This window comes from Neovison vison, chromosome 10, assembly GCF_020171115.1.
Source record: "Neovison vison isolate M4711 chromosome 10, ASM_NN_V1, whole genome shotgun sequence".
In the NCBI taxonomy this organism is placed as follows: Eukaryota; Metazoa; Chordata; class Mammalia; order Carnivora; family Mustelidae; genus Neogale; species Neogale vison.
Genome location: NC_058100.1, coordinates 43,709,157 through 43,727,747, shown reverse-complemented (window position 1 = coordinate 43,727,747; position 18,591 = coordinate 43,709,157). Strand labels below are relative to the sequence as shown.

Sequence of the window (18,591 nt, the reverse complement as noted above, 5' to 3'; positions counted from 1 at the left end):
TCTGGTCAGCCAGGAGTTCCCAGTGTGGTAGGAAAGGAAGCTCAGAAGCATGTAACTATCCTGTTTCAAGTCCTGTTTTGCAACAGTGAAATGTACTTATTCTACCAAAAGTTTAGTGCTAAAATAGAGCTAGAAAAGAAATGTGTGCAAAGCACGAGAGCGTAAGAATTCTGTGTGTGGTGCTGTGCTCCTCAGTACAGCAAAAACAGCCTCTGCTTTTATGGAACAGAGTCTGAAAGTGTAGGCTTAAGAGAAATTGGAGGTTCTATCTTGCTTACTACTTACTTCGCAGCTGCGTGACCTTGGGCAAATTACCCTCCCTCTCTGAGCCTCGCATCTCTCATCTAGAAGACAGAGGAAATAACACCTACCACATGGATTACTGGGAAGAGTAAATGAGACCTTTTTGTTTTGTTTCATTTCTAAAGAACTTTCTGTTTAGTCCCCTTTTATTCTAATCTACCACCTTTCATAGTATAGACTGTTGTCCTAGGCTTCGAATTCCCAAGGACCGTGACTGTGTCATATTCAGCTTGTTACCTATGGTGGTCACTGGGTGTGGTGGTGACCTCCGTTCACACCTGGGTTAGAGTCCCTCACAACGGCCGCTCCTGCTCCCATCCAGGGACGCCGGCCACCGTCCAGGGGCTTGTGGCTCGGTGGGGTGGCGTTCGTCCTCAGCCCAGAAGAACAATCTGTGGCCTGGGGGCCTGCAGCAGGACACGGCATGGCCGAGCTTCAGATGCCTGACGTGCTCCCTCTGTTTTAACCGCCACCCACGCCCAGGTTCCTCACCTCAGCCTCTGCCCCTTCTCTTGCTGTCCATGTTGCACTGCCTTGTCTCTTGGCTGCTGATTTCCTCCCCGACCTGACTGTCCAGGCTGGCTCTCTGGGCCTCACTGGTACAACTCTCTCTGCCTCAGAAACCCATGGTCCCACCGGAGCCATCCCAACTGACTTCTAACTCTCTCACCTGCACTCAGTGCCCTCGTGGATACCTTGCCACTAGTTTTTCTGCCCCAGCTGGACTTCTGTCCCGCCCTGACCCATTCAGCAAATGCGCACTGAGTTCTTAAAGTATGCCAGGTTCTCTGTGCTAGGGAACCCACAGAGGGAAAGACACGGTCCTACCTTGAATGACATCTGTGATGGCTCCTATCTTTTGGAAAAGGGCTGTCCAGCCTCCACAATGAGGTTTTCTTGCCCAGTTTGATGAGAAGACACCAAGATGCCTTCTGGTAGGGCCCTAGAGCAAGCTCTTTTTTATTTTAAAGAGTTTTTATTTATTCATTTGAGAGAGAGAAGAGCTAGTGAAAGCATGAGCAGAGGGAGGGTCAATGAGGGAGGGAGAAGCAGGCTCCCCGCTGAGCAGGGAGCCCAGTGTGGGGCTTGATCCCAGGATCCCGGGATCATGATCTGAGCCGAAGGCAGATGCTTAACCCACTGAGCCACCCAGGCAACCCGTGTGTGTGTTTTTAAGAGAGGATATACTTTCATTGTTACATAAATATTTTTTGTATAAGAATGCATAAAGAACAAATTATTATGGGCATATCTGGGGAGGAGAACAAGAAGGTACTAGGAAGCTATATTTATTTTATTTTTTATTATCTTATCTTATTTTATTTTATTTGGAACCTATATTCATTTTAAACTCTACAATGGGTACTTAATGGGTACTTTCATAATAAAAATACAAAGTTGACAGGGTACTTATGTTACTCTTATAATAAAAATGCAAATTCATATAAAGTCATGGCAAACCAAATACACTTTAATTAGGAGTTTGCTCCGAGTCTCCCTCTGGTGATAGGGTGGCCTGCCTCCTCTCCTCACTCACTACCAAGTCTGAATCTGACAAGAGGCACAGGAGACGATGGGCAAACAAAACATACAAAGACATAAACACACCAAAATCATACATGATAAAAAAAATTTCTCTAGGTTTCCAAATGGGACAATTATAACAGCAGAGGCTAAATTTTCTAGAGATGGGTCTCTCTTAAAAAGGTGTTATTTATTTATTTTGAGGGGGATCGAGGGACTGAGGGAGAGGGAGAATCTCCAGCAGGCTCCACGCTGTGCACGGAGCCTGATGCACGGCTTGATATGGGGCTCGATCTCAAGAGCCTGAGATCGCTACCCTGAGACCGTGACCTGAGTTGAAACCAAGAGTCGGATGCTCAACCGACTGAGCCACCCAGGTGCCCTTAGAGAAAGATCTCTTTGAAGCTGCAGACTTTGCACTCATATTGGAGGGAGCGGGTGCCCTCTGTATTCTAAAAACTATTGCAGAACAGTAAATTCTTCCTCCCACGCCTTTTTCCTTCTGCGCTGAAAAAGGAGTGCAGTTTAAAGCTTTCCTTCTTAAGATAAGTGTCTTCCAAGAAGGGAAGGGCTGAATTTTAGGTCACTTGTCCACCCACTTCCTGAGAACAGGTCACTTCCTCAGTCCTTATTGTGGACCCCGCCTGAGAGCATGGGGGAAGGACTATTCTTTCGCTCGGTGGCTTGGTCAAATGGCCTTTGAGGGGTCAAGTTTGTCTGGAGACCTGTTGAATTTCCTTGGATTTTTGTTAACCTGAAACTTCTCGCTCAGGGAAAAGGAGGGAACAAAACAACCAGGTCAAAAGATTTGAGAGGGTGGAGATAGTGTTTTTTTTTAATAGATTCATTCCATTCCTGCCCTTTTCCTACCTTTCAGGATCACTTAACCTTTCCAGCCTTGGAGAGCTTTCCTTCTTAACAGTGAGGGGGCAGGAGATGGGGGAAAATGCTAGTAAGTGGCCAGACCCTATAGGGTCTGACCCAGTCTTTCTGCCTCAAAAGCCTGCAGTCTCCTGGCTCATCCCTTCTCCCTGTGGAAATTCAGTGCCCCTTCAGGCTGGGCTTTTCTCAGTTGTAAGCACCACTCCCTCTGCCATCCAGACTGTTCCACTCTCCTCCTCCCCCCCCACCCCCTCCGCCACCCGCTCCCTATTCAAATACTGCCCCCCCTTTGCAGGTTGCCTTCGATCCTTTCATGAAGATCTCCCTGAGTGCTGATATTATGCTAAGAAGATACTGGATTTTAAAAACACTTCACAAACAGTGTGCAAAATATTATTATCACTGATGACCTTAGCCAGGGGGCACACTCAAGCTGTAGGCTTAGCGCCGTGGCAACCGGGCATTCTCCAGGTTGGCTTTTCCAAACAGGTGACCTAGAGCAGCAAGGGGTACCGATGGCCTAGTGGGCCAAGAAGCTCCCTAGCTCAGGGTGAGAGAAGCCAGCCCCACTCAGTTTGCTGGCCAGAGGTGCAGGGAGAAAGCAGCCTGTGGTTTGCATGTCAAACCCCAGTCTGTTTTGCCTCAAATACGAAGGGCTCATTTTCTAAGAGGAAGTCAGTTCTTGCCACAGCTTACCTGATGCCACCAAAACTCTTGGTTGCTCTCCCTCTCAGAAAACAGCAGGATACAGTGTGGTCGCAGGACAGAATTAGGACATTCATTCAACCAGTTCCTCTGACCAGGGCATTCTGGCTGTCACCATCTGACCCAACCTCTGACCCAGAGGTTCCTGTTTCCAGATTTGTTAGTAGAAAGAGAATCGGGGCTTGAGTGAGAGAATCATGAAATGGAAGTGGTAGAAGCGAATCGAGGAGAAACCCAACACTCTCTGATTAGGTAAATGAGGCCTAGCGAGATTTTAGAAGTGGTTTCTCAATGTCAATCCTTAGATCTGTCTTCTGGTGGTGGGCGGTGGCATAAAAAAAAGCATAAAGAAGTGAGTTTTTAAAAATTAACTACATTTATTCGATTTAGAATAAGTGTCTTTTGTTCTGATATTGTGGTCTTCTCTGTTTTCTTTTTTTTTTTTTTAAGGATTTAAAGTAATTTTGAATACTCTTAAGGAGTATTACCTACTTGTTTAAAAAAACATTTGTTTAAAAACATATGTAATGACTGTACATGAAATTCCAAAGTTCAGATCCCGCGGGGTTAGGTAACTTAGTAAAGGCCCTATATGTCTAGTCAAGGGCAGTGTTGACTTTGAATTTCTACTACTCATTGTTTTCTTCTAAAGCCACAGAGACACTTAATGTATGACCTGGGGTAAATTATTTACATCCTGAGCTCTGGATTTTGCCATCTGTAAAATGAGGGATAACAAAATCTGCCCTGGGTCACCAAGTATTCATGAGGCAAAAACAAGGTAAGGGAGACAAAGAAGTTTGGAAAGTGAGGTTTTTACGCTGACCAAGGGCTCGGTCAGTCCATTGATTCTTGTGGCCCTGGCTGTGTGGACTATTTGCTTTGAAGCCTCTATTGGTTTCCCAGGGCTGCCGGAACAGGTACCACAAACGGGGGGCTTAGAACAATAAGTTTGAAGCAGTTCTGGAGGCTAGACATCTGATACCGTGGTAGTGGCAGGGCCATACCCACTCCGAAGCCTCTGGAAGACTGTTCTTCCTTGCCTTGTCCACTGTTGGTGACCCCGGCTGTTCTTTGGCTCCTTCCAGCAGAACACCTTTCTCTGCTTCTGGTTTTCCATGACTGTCTCCTGTCTCTATGACCCTGTCTCTTCACACAGCAGTGTTCTTTTCATGAGGAAGCCAGTCGTGTCACCTGAGTATGACCCCCTGTTAACGTGCCTTCATCTCCAATGAGCCTGTTTCCAAACAAGGTCATGGTCTGAGCTCCAAGGAGGTAGGACTTCAACAGGTCCTCTTTGCAGGAGGGAACAACTCAACCCAGAACAAAGACCATCCAGGTACATTTTAAGGTGTGGTTTCAGGGGCCCCAGCCGCCCTGACTCTAAGGAAAGCAAATTTCAGTCACCCCACTCTTTCAAAAAGGTCCGCTATGAGGCAAAAACAGAGGGAATTGGAGGTCTGGGGGGAGAGGCTGGAGGCAGTGGTGGAAAATTAAAGCAGCTGGTTAATCAACAAACCGGATCCTTGGCTCCTGAGGGATGGCACACTTTAGAGCACCAAAAGCTTGACCAAGCTTGAAAGCAAATTCCAAGCTGTGCTCACTCCTCAGAGAACCCTTAGTCAGAGTGCTGCTCCCCCGGAACAATCTGCATTGCCAGGGAAAGGTGAGCTTTCTTAAGTCAACACACTTGGGCCTGAAGCAATATTTGTTTCTGAAGGGTCTGAGCTGGGCCCTGCTCTGCCAGGAGCAGACACACTGGCGGCGGCGGGGGCACTGCTGGCCAGCCGGGCCTCGCCAGGCCCTGGGGCCAGTAGAATCAACACCAGCCCTCTTCTTGTCTAGCTGCAAGCCTCCGCTCCCTTCCCAGAGTTTTTTTTTGTTTTTCATTCTGACTCAAAGGTCAAAAGCAGCTGTGTCCAGTTCTCCCAAGGACTGGGCCAAAGGAGGACACAGTCACAAGGAAACTCTGCTCAGATCTTGCAAAGCATTCTCTCTTCATGAAGTTTGTGGACCCTGAGACATGTTCCTTGAGGAAGACAGGGCAGCATTCTGGGTTTTGTAGGCCCTTGGCACTTTTGCCTTTGTGGGTTCCTCCCTCCATATAAAAATATTTAAAAATTATGTTTTATATAGTTGGTATAAAGATTAGCATAATTCAGTCTGGATTCTTTTTATATACATCCATTGGTTTTATATATATATATATTATATATATATACATACATACATACATATATACATAGATATGTATATATGTACATATATTTATTTTATATATCCATTGATTATATATATTTCTCTTAAAACCAGAAGGATTTAAAAGAAATTAAAATGGAACCATTTTTGTTGGTCCCTAAAATATCATGGGCCCTTGGCACTGTGCCAACTGTGCCTATGGCTAAGTCAGCTCTGGGGAGAGGCTATGCTATTTTTAAGCATGTGGCAGTGGGACAGTGAGGGGCGTGTGTCTGTATCTGTGTGTGTGTGTGTGTGTGTGTGTGTGAGAGAGAGAGAGAGAGAGAGAGAGAGAGAGAATGTGATTTAGATCTAGGAGATGATTTAAAATCAATCCAGTCTGGACACACAGGAATGACCAAAATGACCTCGTGAGGCCCATGTAGGCTCAGGAAAAGATACCAAGCCCTTTCCCTTTAGAGTCTGGTACTCCCTTTCCGCCTATGTACCCAGATATATAACCCTATCTACCTTGTCAGTGGTTCCCTCACATCCAAGTTCAATATCTGGATACCTTGCCTCACTGTCAGTAGAAAATGTAGAGGTAGATATGCAAAACAGGGTGATGAGAAAAGGAGAAAGCCAGAATTGATTACCTGGACCGCTGGTGTAAACAGGGGCCTAGGGCCAGAGATTACTGCATATCAACGCAAAACCCTCCTTGCGGAGGGTCCCCAAAAGCATTGTTCATCGGGGCCAGAACTGTTCATGGTTTTGAGCACAAAGCATTTCATCTAACCTAGTGCTTACCTACCTTCTCCTCCATTTAAGAAAGTTGTACTAGTTTTAGTGAGTCTAGGAAGCGCTCACTGAGCCATTAGACTCAGCTGTGTATTGGCAAACTTCTGTAAAGGGCCAGGTCCTACGTATTTTAGGTGTTGTAGGCCTTAATTAACTACTTAATTCTGCTGTTATAATGCAAAAGCAGTCATGGATAGTATGTAAAAAAAAAAAAAGAAGGCCACAGATGTGTTCCAATAAGACTTTATTTACAAAAACAGATGGAGGGCCAGATTTGGCCCGTTTGCCAAACTCTATCTTTTTCTTCCTGACCACATCTGTTCTTTCTTTCCAGAACATTTCTTGAGTGTCTGTTATGTGCTATACACTATCAGGGACATTATTAGGTCTTGTAATATTTAAGGTTTCCTGTTTATGCTTCCTGTTTCTTCAGTGGCATCAAAGGTCCCGTTTTCGTCTGTATCCTCCACGAGGCTTAACGTCATGCCGAACTGAGCATGGTTCGGCTTCTTGTGATATTCTTTGCTTACATATTTCTCTCTTGAAATCAATGGGGAAAGCATTAGTTAAAATCATTAAAATCCACAAATTTGTATCCGGTCCTCAATTACCTTTCCTTTCAGGTTTCTGCTTTCCTCATGGAGCAACCTCCAGCTCTGGTCTGCAAGGCCCATCCTACGGAGCTTTGCTGGCAGTTCACTACATTCAACACTTGTCAGTCAACAAATATTTATTTAGCACCTACCAATATACTCAAGACTACTATTTTTTTAAAGATGCGATCTCTATTCTAAGTGTTTATAAAGTGTGGACATGGGCGGCACACCAAAAAACCACATGTCCCACTAGTGGTAACCTTTTGAAGTCCTTTCCCACATTGACTCTTGGGTTGGCTGGGTGGCTTCCTCAGCCAATAAGATATTAATACACATGAAACAAGTAAGTGTGTAGTTGCATTTTGGAGCTCTTCTTCTTGAAATGCTCCCTTTTAGAACTCAGCCGCCATGCTGTAAGGACGCCCAGGATAACCTGCTAGAGAGGAGACCATGTGGAGAGGCCCCGGAGACTGAGGCACCATATGGAGGAGAAAGAGAAGGGCCAGCCAGCCTCCAGTGGTTCCAAGCTCCTCCGCTGAGCTATCAGACATGTGAATGAAGCCTTCTTGGATCTCCCATTACAACTGAGCCTCCAGGTGACTGTGGCTATATGAAAGACATGGAGCCAACCGGCAAAAGAACCACCGAACTGATCCCAGTCCATATTGTAGAATTCTGAGTAATCATCATTTAAGTCACTAAGTTTTGGTATAGTTTGTAATGCAGCAATAGACACATTAATTGATAACTGATCGGCAGTAATTAGGAAGAATGTACACATGCCCACACACATATACACAAAAACACCTGCACAGAGAATCTTTTTTTTTTTTTTTTTAATTTATTTGAGAGAGGGAGAGTAGGCAGAGAGAGAGAGGAGGAAGCAGACTTCCTGCTGAGCAGAGAGCCTGATGTGGGGCTCAATCCCAGGACCCTGGAATCATGACCTGAGCCGAAGGCAGAGGCTTCAACCCACTGAGCCACCCAGGCGCCCATGCACAGAGAATCTAACCAAGAAGACGCACCAGGCCATACCTGCTCGATCAAAGACTTGTATCAGCAACTCAAAGCCCAAAGACGAGGGCGGGTAAGCCTGGAAAAAAACCACTGAGGAAGAGTTCTGGGCCTGAATGACAGGATTTGAATACATATAAAAGAGCAACCTACGCAAAGAAACAGCAAGAGCAAAGGCTCATCTGTCTCCGGACTACGTGCCTTTAAAAGAAGACTTTGAGTGATAAAAGCATCCCTGAGGACAGACTCTAATGATGGACTTCCAGGAAACGTGATGTAAGGAGGCATTTTGGTATGTGGCTAAGGCACCCTCTCGTTTCTCTCAGAACATACACGTGGGTGGCAACCTACTCCACTTACTCATAAAGCCAGCCCTGATAAAAAAATAAGCTATTATCAATTTAGAAAACTCCTAGGGCAAAATCCCCAGAACCCTAGTAGGAGGTCCTCTCTTAGGAGGAATAGTCAGGAACAGCGAAGCTTTCACTGTCTATTTTATAAAACGCACACATGCAAGGTTTCAGGGTCTTGTTATTATCCATCCTGGTCCATCTTGTTTACTAATAATTTGGTTTCTTGTTTATCTATGTACTACCTAATTTTTGAAGGCAAATCGCTTCTCCACCGGCTGAGTTTTTGGTTCCCTGATGGCAACACCACTGGCTGAGATTCAGAGCTGGGCAATGATCACACTTACTGGAGTTGACTGTTGTCTTCTCTGCAATCCCCACCACAGCGGGAGATCCTCAAAGACAAAGATTTCTTCTGTTTAGTGTTGTGTCTCCATTGCCTACATATTGATTGACATATAGCAAGTGTTCAATAAACGCATAATGAATTAATGAGAAACCCAGGAATATGAGAACCACAAAACCAGGCACATTAGAATGGAAGATACAACAGGCATAAAAGATTACTAACATTTATTGGCACAACTCTATTCCAGATTCTGTATTAAGCATGGGATGAATCTTTTGTTCGCTCATAGTGTTCAGCAAGTTTTAGTTACACCTGGAGGGGTTCAATTACTTATCTGCATCTAGAATTCAACCGGGCCCCTCTATTCCCAAGTCCATGCTGGGAAGTCCAAGTTCTAGTTCTCCTCTTGGATGTTGAATACTACCCAGCCTCTCCTATTTGAGGGTTCACTGAATAGGGACAAAGACGGAGAAGAGATTGACAGGGGGGCTCCCTCAGAGAACTTTTGCTTGGCCCTCAGGAACTTTTACCTGGCCCTCAGGAAGGAGCTCACTTTGCTGAACTTTTGCTTGGCCCTCAGGAAGGAGCTCACTTACCCCGATGTGTGTGCTGAGGACCATTAGGTGCAGACAGATGTCCTCAGAATCTCTGAAGACTTTTCATGGGCACAAGGAGGCAGGAGTTGGCTCTCAGTCTGTGATGGGAATCAGGGCAAGTTCCTCCCGGGCTATTCTTTTCTCCTTCAGGACCGAGTTACTGTTCTCTGGAAGGTCTGACAGGCAGGAGAGGGCAGCCAGACCTGCCTACTCCTTGGGCGGGCCATTACAACTTGACTCTATTTCCCCAAGTTTTGTGATTAAGATCTGGAGCTCGGGTGGGGCAGGGACTTGGCGTTGGGGATGAAGTCAGTGATGGACATTCGGGGCTCACAAAGAACAGGGTGGAGCTGGGGTGACTCAGGGGGCGGCACCCAATGTGGGTCAGCCTTTGGCAGGGAAGGGCAGATCTGAGGAAAGTATCTAACTGTATCCCTGTCCCTGCAGCTTTGCAGACACCATTTGTCAGCTGCAGTGCGGTAAGTTAACCTGTGGCTTGGTCTCCAATGGTCTGGGCTCACATCCTAGCATGGCCATTTACTCTCCCGATGGCCCCGGCAAAATCATTTAAATTTTCAGGGTTTGTTTCCCTTTTACAGCATGGGACTGAAATGCTAGGTTGCAGTGACAAATAAATAGGAAAGCATGCTGAACATCTGTTCCCCTCCTTCTCTCTGTCCTGCTGGCCCCATCAATCCCCAGAACCTTAAAGGTGAGCTGGCAGGCCACGTTATGCCTCTTATGTGTCCCTTTTGCCTTCCTTGGTTGCTTCTTCCATTAAAAAAATACTAAAAATTTTATGGCTACATTGGTATAAAGAGGGATATAATTCAAACTGGGCTTATTATCATGTAGTCATTATTATTATACTCATTTTCCTCTGATTCTAACAGAAATTAACATTATAATTTTGTGGGCCCCTAAAAGCATCACGGGCCCTCAGCATCAGGCCATAAGCTATTCCTGCAGGCATGGGTCTCTTCCTTGTTCCTGAAATCTTTGAGTCTCATTGCAACCAAAATGGTTCAGGACAGTAAATTCACAATGGAAGAGATATTTTCCCCCTGAGATCTCCTGGGTCGGTGAGGGTGTGTGTGTTGCACGTGACTGTGGGTATTTCTGCAGTGGGCTTGTGTGTCTGTGCCTCACGGTGTAGCTGTTTTGGAGTGGAGGCAAGGAGTGTGAAAGCCTAAATTATAAAGTGCCTGAAACTTCATTCATTCATCCAACAAAAAAATTTTTTTTGGAGCATTTATCACATGACAAGCCCTGTTATAGGAACTGGAGATACAGTACAACCATCAAAAAAGACCAAGTCCCTGTCTTCACGAAGCTTACCTTCCAGGGGAGGGAAAGAGACAAGAAACCAAACAACTTTGTCAGGTGACAAGTGTTAAGCAAGGCGTGTAGGAAGAGCCAGTGGTGCTAAGGTGAGAATGGAGTGTCTGTTACACAGATGATCTGAAAACACGTCTTTGGTAAGGTAATATTGGAGCAGAGCCTCTAAGGAAGTAAGGAATGGAGCCGTGCGGCTATTTGGGGGACCAGCATTCCAGGAAGAACGAAAGGCATGTACAGGGCATCCGGGTGGTGCAGTTGGTTTACTGAACGACTCTTGGTTTTGTTCAATTTGTGGTCCCAAGGTCGTGAGATCGAGCCCCGCATTGACTGCACCCAGCATGGAATCTGCTTGGGATTCTCTCTCCTTCACCTCCTCCTCATGCTTGTGCTCTCTTTCTCAAATAAATACATAAATCTTTTTTAAAAAAGAAAAAAAAGAAAAAACAGAAAGGCAAGTACAGAGACCCTGTCGCAAGAGGCTTCTCAGTGAGCTTGAGAAAGAGAATGGAGGCCAGAGTCTGGAGCGGTGCGGCAGGAGATCAAGTCAGGCAGCGCAGGGCCAGATCATGCAGGGCTTTGCAGGCTGTTGTAATGACTCTAGCTTGTAGTCCAAGTATGATGAGAAGCCTCTAGAAGAATTTGTTGGAGGAGTGTCATGATTTGGCTTAGCTCTTAATAGTATCACTTAGCTGCTTGCATGGAATAGATAGGAGGAGGCAAGCCCAGAAGCAGGGAGGCCAGGCCAGGTAGGAGACAATTTATATGGATGTGGACCAGAAGGTTAGCAGTGGGTGATGCTGGGAAGTGGTCAAAGTGGGGATATAAAGGTAAAGCCAGTAAGATCGGCTGGTTATTAAGATGTCGGGGGAACCCGAAAAAGAGAGGAGTCAAGGAAAACTCCCAAACAGGAAGCATGGCATTGGCATTTACTAAAATGGAGCAAGGGAACAGGTGAAGAAAGGATTCTAAGAGTTTTATTTTGAATGAGTTAATTTGAGATTATTTTCTTTCTTTCATTTTTTTGTTGCTGTTAGTCACCATACTACAGTACATCATTCGTTTTGGATGTCGTGTTCCATGATTCATTGTGTAACACTCAGGGCTCCATGCAATCCGTGCCTTCCTCATCCCCATCTCAGACTGAAGCTCTGGCCAGGGCTTTGTAGCCCCCCAGGGACCAGTCTTTGCATGTGGGCTGCCACCAGCAAGGGGATGCAAAAACGAACCGAGGAAGCTCCCTTCAGCTGACAATATTGTCCAGAGAGGGACAGGGCTGTGGGTCATCAACAGGCAACACTCATGGGTGCTGAGGGAATGCATGTCTTAGTCCTGGAGGGGGGATCTGGATGCTGCCTCACAGTATCCCCTACAGGCCACCTTGTATGCTGTTCAAATCCACTCCATCTGGGAACAATTTCTCCAGAACTGTAATTGGTCTGTTTCCTTGGGGAATTTATGGAAGGTTTGTGGGATTAACTAGCCACACCTCTCTTTGTCTTCACTACTGTAGCTAGTCTTGAGGCCACAATTAATACCCATCATCCCTCTCCTGTACTATCCATTCAAGAGTCCCTTCATCACTGGCTGCCACCTTTGCTGCTCCAAGTGGCTCACCTCGTGCTGTGACGCAGACCCTCATCCCTAAGGGATCTGAGCAGTGGGTCACCATACCCTTCCCAGATTAAGGCGGCTGCACTTTTCCATTTACCTTTATAATCAGGAGAGGGAGTATTAAGAGACATCCCAGTAGATCACATGAGTGCCAAAGATATTCTTCATTGCTCCCAGAGTGTAACACGACACCTTGAAGATTAGGGTTGATCACCTTGGCCAATGTGGTGATCCTTTTTCTGTCTTGTAGTCTCCTGGCATGAGGAGCCTGAAGTGACCACGCAGCAGCCGTGGCTTAAAGCTTACTGGAACTCCTACTGTACCTCCTCCTGGTGGAAGCTTTCTCCCTTTGGGAACCAGGGCTTCTAGATCCACAAAGCCACAAGTTGTCACGGCTGGAAGCACCAATTCCCCAAGGAGGTCACTGGAGTGGTGGTGAATGTGTCTTCCTCTTGGTTCCTGGACCTCTGTATTCTGCCCATTAGAGAGACAGTACTGTATAATGGCTGTTGTTCAGGATGAAATCGCATCCTGGGGGACAACAACACAATTTCGTGGTGTATCAATTCCAAATTGGTGCCTCAGCTGTATCTTAAAGCAGCCACTTTGGCCCTCTATCAGGCCAGCAGCATCTGGGTATGAGATAGGACGAGGGATCCCATGATCATGTGCCCACTCCCATATTTCCTTCACTGAAAAGTGAGGCCCATGGTCTGAGGCAAGGTCACATTTGATCCCAGGTCAGTGAATCTAGTGTTCTATAAGACTTTGGATTGTGGTGTTAGCTCAGGCTCCACAGGCAGCAAATCCAGACATGAAATACCAACCAGGAATATGTCGTTTTAAAATTAAATCTTTATTTGATAATTGGAAATACACATGTGGTTGTGAAACTTAAGAGATCCTATGGACACTTTTACCCAGTTTCCCTCAATGGTACATCTTGCCAAACTATAGTGAAATGTCACAATTGGGACGTCAACACCGGTACAACTCAGGTTGCTCCCATTTTACTTGTACTCATTTGCGTGTGTGTGGTTGGGCACATGCACTTAGTTCTATACAATTTTATCACCCACGTGGGTTTGTATACCTACTGCCATAGTCAAGATACAGAACTGGTCCATCCCCATAAGGATCCCTGTATTGGTCTTTTATAACCATAGCTGCCTCCCGCTTCCTTCCCTCATCCCTAATGCTGGACAACCACGGATCTGTTCTCCATTTCTAAAAATTATGCCATTTCAAAAGTGTTTTATAAACAGTATTCTACGGTATCTAAGTTTTAGGAAATGGCTTTTTTATCACTCAGTGTAATTCCCTGAAGATTCATCCAAGACCCATTCATCAATAGTTCATTCTTTTTGTAGCTGAATATTCCATGGTACAAATATACCACAATTTGTTTAACTATTTATTCACTGGAGGACATCTGGGCTGTTTTCATATTTTTTTAAGTTGTAATGAATAAACCTTCTTTGAATATTTGTGTATAGGTGTTTGTGTGAACATAAGTCTTAATTTCTCTGGGATAAAATGGCCAAGAGTATAATTGCTGGGTCATCCCAGTAATTATATATTCGGTTTTATTAAAAAAACTACCAAACTGTTTTCCAGTGAAGCTGGACCATTTTATATTCTCCCCAGCAATGTGTGAGGGATCCAGTTTTTCTACATCCTCACCAGCTTTTGATGTCACAATTTTTTATTTTAGTAAGTATGTAGTGATATCTCATTGTGTCTTTAATTTGGCCAGTGATATTGAACATCTTTCTATGTGCTTATTTGTGTCTGTATATCTTTTTCAGTGAAATGTCCATTCCCATTTTTGCCCATTTTATAACTGGACTTTTTAACTGTAGAGTTTTAAGATTTTTATATATGTATATTTTCAGATACCAGTTCTCTGTCAGACATATGTTTAACAAATATTTTCTCCCAATTATTGTTTGTTTTTAAGTCATCTTTATAGGGGGTTTCACTGAAGAAAAGTCTTACATCTTGATGAGGTCAAATTTATCAATTTTTCCTTGTGAGTCATGCTTTTGGCGTCAAGTCAAAAAACTCTTTGCCTGGTTCTAGATCCCAAAGATTTTCTCGTTGTTTTTTTTTTTTTTTTTCAGTTGTTGTTAGTTTTATAGCTTTACATTTCACATGTAAGCTCGTGATCCATTTTGAGGTAATGCATGAGGATATGCATATGCCTTTGAGTTAAGGATACATCTTAATGCCAGTCAGACTGGTGTTTCCTCTTCCAAAGTGAGTAAATTCCAGTGTAATCAACTTGCCCCAAGTGGCTGGCTTCTGTCCTTGAAGGGTGGTTTCGTGGCAGTTGTTCTCTGGTGGCCCTAAATATGTGGCAAAATACTTCACACTTCATTCTTACTTACACAGGTCTATCCACCTGCCTCCAGACTTCCCCGTCCCTTATCTTTTAAGCTTTGTCCTTCCCAGGGCCCAGACCAATATGGCCAAGTTATTCATCACTACCTAGATATTCTTTACCTCAGGCTATTTATCTTTTCTTACAAGAGAATGACAGGTGCATGGAAGCTCTATCCATTATGAAGGTTTCCCTTCACCACTGTTTTTCAGGGCTGCCCCTGGATGGGCTGTAATGCAGCACCAGTCCACTTGTGGGGTGACCCATCTGTGACCCAACCTTGGCTTCTTCCTCCTCTATCAGCTGGTCATAAGAGACCCATCTCATGTCTCCAAGTAGGAGCTGAGGGAAATGTGGTAGTTGACACTGGTATCTGGAAGCTACATAGCTTTTCCAATCTAGCCTCAAAGTCAATACAGTATCACCACCTTGTTCAATTGGTAGAAACAGTAGCAAACCTTCCCAGATTAAAGGACAAAAAAAAAAAAAAGAAAAAAAAAATCAGACTCTCCTTCTTGATGTGGGTGTAGCAACTCACATTGTAGAAGAGCATGTGGTATGGGAGATTCTGGGTCATCTTTGGAAAATACAATCTGCCACAAGGTCTCTCTGTTCTGGCTGGTAAAAACTTGAATGATTCCCAGCCCTGCATGAGTCCTGGGCATTTTTCAGCTTACAGCTCCCAGGAATTAGTCTTTCTCTAGTGGTTTTTCTCTGTCTGGTCTTGTGAAGTACTATCCTGTGCGTATACAGGCGGGTGTTTGTCCAAAGAGTCAACTCCTCATCCAGAGCTCCTTCTCCACGTATCTCCTTCTCCATGTATCTCCTTCCTTTTTGGCATTTATCTAGCAAATTTTAGCTCTCTTGGCTTCCCCCAAACTCTAATTTGCCTCCTCAGTTCAGCAAGACCACTGGTCTCTGTTATGGTTTTCCCAAACAATCTATAAAAAAACAACAGTTCCATAAAGGAGGCTGAGTAATCTGAAAATTTCCTCCACAATTGAAGGTTATCTGTTTCCCATCCCTCAGGGACCACAGTTCTATTCTGCCTCTTGTCCAATGGCTAAAAATAGTTGTTTCATACCTTTGATCCAGTTTTTTGGTTGGCTATGGTGAGAGAGTACTTTCCATTTTTTCATGGGTAGAAGCAGAGCCTGAATATATTTTGAAGATAAGGTCAATGGGATTTGATGATGAGTTGGACATAGGTTGTGAGAAAAAGAGGGATATACATCAAGGATGACTTTAAGTTTTTTGGCCCGAAGTTGGCAGGGTGGCATTGCTATAACTTGAGGTTAGATCAGAATTGGGGTTGGAAGAGTAAGTTAGAGGAGTTTAGCTTTAAAAATGTTAAACCTAAATACCTATTAAACATCCAAGTCGGGCTGTCAACTTCTCAGTTGGATATAAGAGTCAGATGTTCAGGCTGGAGATTGGGCTAGAAATACATAATTGGGAATTGTCTCTGCATAGATGGTATTAGAAGCCATGGATCTGAATGAGATTACCAAGGAAGAAAGTGTAGATAGAAAAGTGAAGTCCAAGGACTGAGACCTGGGACACTCCAATAGTAAATATTTGGGGAGACGGAGGATCCCTGGAGTTGTTTGTGCTAACTCTCCCTCTCCTCTGTCCCCATGCTCTCTCACTCCCATGACTGTGCCCCATTCTGTCTTACTAATTTGCTGGCTCTGACTTCTGTTGACCTGTGTTGTCCTGTGGCCATCCTAGTCTGGGCCTGACAGATCGGTTCCAGGATTGACAATGGGCCTCAGAAACTGCTCTAGCCATTCCACGTCCTCAGAATCCTCTGGCGTTGTTTGAGATCCACCTGGCTCCATCAGGACTGACTCCTGCCAAAGTATAGAGTAGGAATAAGGCGAATGGCTCAGGACTTCCAGAGTGAGCAGTTCCTTGGCCATAACCCCTTATCATCTGTGATAGTACCTTCCATTGAAAGCTCAGAAGGACAGGGAAAGAACAGATAGATCATTCTAGACCAAGCCAGTTTCTTCTGCCAAAGATTCTGTCCTGTACAATATTGCTGTGTGGGCAAATTTGGTAGTGGTATTCTATGCTATTGGCCTCAAAACACTAAGTGTATATGTTTCAAATATCTCTAATTTCCCCATAACAAATTATTATTGACTGGATGGTAGTAATCAATATTAACATCATTCATCTAGCCACATGTGAAAAGGATTAGATAATTTTATCAGAGTATTATTTATGAAAATAAATAAAAATTAATAAAAATATTAGAAATAACCTACAATAACTAATAATAGGAGACAAAATAAGTATGTTGTGGTACACCCATAATAAACACATATTAAAATAATTTTGCAGATATGGGAAGATGCTTATAATATATTGTTGGTCCAAACTTATTTTTTTTCCCAGAGGGGGAGAGGAGGGGAGGGGCAGAGAAAGTAAGAGAATCCTAAGCAGGCTCCAGCCTCAAGCCTGACACAGGGCTCCAACCCACAACCGTGGGATCACAACCAGAGCTGAAATCAAGAGTCGGATGCTTAACCGACTGAGTCATCCAGGCGGCCTGATTTAAACATTTTAACAAGGCAGTACAGTGTGGTGTTTAAAAGCACTTTCAAATAAACAGATTTAAAGAGAACGCCATACCTTGAACTCTAACAACTAATGGCTATGTAGAGAAGGATGCCAAGAAAACTGAGCAAGATCAGGGTCAAGGATATAAGAAAATCATCGTGTCATAGAAGGCAGGGGAAGACTTTTTTTTTTTTTTTAAAGAAAAAAGGAATGGTCATTCATCCATTCAATAGAGTTAAATGCTGAAGAGGCCAAGATGACAAAAAGATGACCACCGTATTGACCATGATGACCACTGATGACCAAGGCCAGAGCTGTTTCAGCAGAATAATGAGAGAAAAAGCCAGACTGGAGTGGGCTGAAGAGTCCATGGGAGATGAGGGAGTAGAACTATTTTAAGGAATTAGATATGTAAGGGAAGAGAGGCAGAAGGCCACAGATAGAGGATGTATGTTCAGGGATCCTTTTTTCTTCAGAGAGACAGGAGTTTATTAAAATAACCACAAGATGGATACAGTAGGGAGGGAAAGACTGGATGCACAAGAGCAAGACGGGATCAATTACAGATAAAGTTCATCAAAAGGGGGGGTGAGGATGGGCTATAACCTACAATTGGGAGAACTGCTCTTGGTTTGATAGTGGAAGGAGGGAGTCTTCAATCGCAGCAGGAAGCAAGAAGGGTGAATGCATGGGTAGGTTTAAACATTTGGTAACACAAAGGAAGGACTCAATGACGACTTGTGTGGAGGACATCAGAGGGGTCAGGGGAGTGGGGAAGGTTTGAAGCCGTTGATAGGAGTTGATAGGATTGTGAGTTGACCAGAGACAAGGAGTAAATTTTCAACCACCCTTTTGTCCCGTGTGGGACTGGTGATCCTAAATTGGGGTGCAACTCATCTCCCCGACAGTGAGACTTTCTTCGGTAGTATTTTGTTGCTTGGGTGCAGGCAAGAAGGAAGAAGACAGAACGGTTCATCTGTGGTTGGGGCTTAGCCATAAAGGACATGAAAATGTCTCCCTCCTGCTTGGGGGGCTGGGAGGGTGGAGATGAGCCCCAGCTCTTCCCCAGAGGGAAGGGGAAAGAGGGTAGTTCCTCTGTCCCCACTAAATGAGTTGCTCTGAAGTCCACCTTCCAAACTTCCTGTCCCTGGGAAAGCCTGTCCTTTGTTAGCCTGACGGATTCCCCCACGTAGAGCTCAGCCTCCCATATGCTCTTTGCTGTTTCTGCAGGCTTGTCAGGAACAATCCCTTTTGGTTTTCAGAGAGGTCTTTTTATACGTGCTACTTCTTGATCCGTACTGTGCTTGTGAGTACATGGGAGGAACAGGGCTTGACTCCCTGAGGAAGGTCACCGTTAAGCTCTAGTGAGGACAAAATAGCCTTCTTTAAT

The 18,591-nt window shown here is 44.6% G+C and overlaps 1 protein-coding gene across 3 annotated transcripts in view; it reads right to left on the bottom strand.

Annotated features, from left to right (window-relative positions):
- Positions 1-6,674: 6,674 nt before the first annotated feature.
- The window catches only part of DTL (denticleless E3 ubiquitin protein ligase homolog), a 69,059-nt gene continuing 57,142 nt past the window's right edge, over positions 6,675-18,591 (bottom strand). The window contains exon 16 of one of the 3 annotated variants that reach the window (XM_044267136.1): positions 6,675-6,933. The gene's annotated coding sequence lies outside the window, so the exon portion shown is untranslated. The other 2 variants (XM_044267137.1, XM_044267135.1) reach the window with 2 other exon arrangements.